Below are 1,669 nucleotides of genomic sequence, written 5' to 3'. Positions count from 1 at the left end.
AACCGTAATTAATGTTATGAATCGTTTCTCGTTAAGAAGACCTTACTGTCAGCAATTAAAGAGAATTTGGTCTTAAGGACAAAATTAGTTTTCCAGTGTAATTAATTTGGTAGGACAAGATCCTGCAGGCAACCAATCTGGGGAGTCCTACACTCAGATGAGAGAGAGAGAGAGAGAGAGAGAGAGAGAGAGAGAGAGAGAGAGAGAGAGAGAGAGAGAGAGAGAGAGAGAGAGAGAGAGTGAGGATGGTAAAAATGTATCTTTCATTTATTTTTTTTTGCATTATAAGTGAGGCGATGTAACAAAAAATGTAGCTAAAGTTACAAAATTGAAGGTATTTTATATGGTCAAGAGCCATAATCTCTCTCTCTCTCTCTCTCTCTCTCTCTCTCTCTCTCTCTCTCTCTCTCTCTCTCTCTCAATTGCATGAAACAATGTTTTCAACAAAATTACCAGTAAATAATTCACGTGCGATCCTCTTAAAAGATTAATAAACCATTTTTAGAGACATTGACCGGATTTCAATATAGATTTTCTAAAGATTTTTATATTTTGATCTGTTAACTGATATCATACACATTAAGATGAACTGCTTACGAAGCTTAGTGTTTTTTTTATATCTACTATCAAATAACGTTAAATACTTATTGTTCATACATTCTTTTCGTTTCATCTTCCCGAAGGTTTAGCATCAAGATATTTGGAATAATTACCTTTGCCAACGAAGGTGAGAGGAGGTTATGTTTTCGCCTGTGTTTTTCTGTTTGTTTGTGAACAACTTTTTACTCATAAAGTACAAAAATTTTAAGGATTAATTGTTATGTTCAGACGTAGAAGTGATTCAATTTTGAATGTGCTATGTCAAAGTTCAAGGTTAAGCAAAAGGTTGACTGAATTAACCCTGACACTGTAAGCCCAAGGCCTCCAAACATGAAAAAATAGTCCAGCAAGGGAAGGAAATAACGAAATGAATAAATTACCAGAAAAGTAATGAATAATTAAGATAAGATATTTTAAGAACAGTAACAACATTAAAATAGATCTTTCATACATAAACTATAAAAGGATTTTTAAGTCAGCCTGTTTAACATAAAAACATTTTCCTCTAGTTTGAAATTTTGAAGTTTCACCGATTCACTTACCTTATTAGGAAGATCATTCCACAACGTGGTCACAGATGGAATGAAACTTCTATAATACTGAGGATTGCAGAGTACTGTCTGCATTGAACCTAATATAAGTATGTATGTATGTATGTATGTATGTATATATATACATATATATATATATATATATATATATATATATATATATATATATATATATATATATATATATATATATATATATATATATATGTCATCTCCTTTCCTAAGGATATCCAAGCGATTGACCTTCAAATATATTCTCCCTTTTGATTTCCCACGATAAAACAGAATTAATTGCAGTTGCCTAGGCCTTTGACAGGTCCTTGAGTGCCTGATAATTATGCATGTACTAATCTGGCGTTGCCAATTTCAGCACTGAAAGTGTGGTCTTTCTCGATTGCCACCCAGACAAATCCTAATCAAAACACAGCCTCTGTGAACCAAACTGCCTGAGCAAACATCTAGCTCTTAATAACTCATGTTTCATGCCTCATGGTGATTGCGGTTCACACGTTGTCAGT

This window comes from Palaemon carinicauda, chromosome 21, assembly GCF_036898095.1.
Source record: "Palaemon carinicauda isolate YSFRI2023 chromosome 21, ASM3689809v2, whole genome shotgun sequence".
Taxonomy (NCBI): domain Eukaryota; kingdom Metazoa; phylum Arthropoda; class Malacostraca; order Decapoda; family Palaemonidae; genus Palaemon; species Palaemon carinicauda.
The sequence above is the reverse complement of the archived record's forward strand: the minus strand, read 5'-3'. Positions refer to the sequence as shown.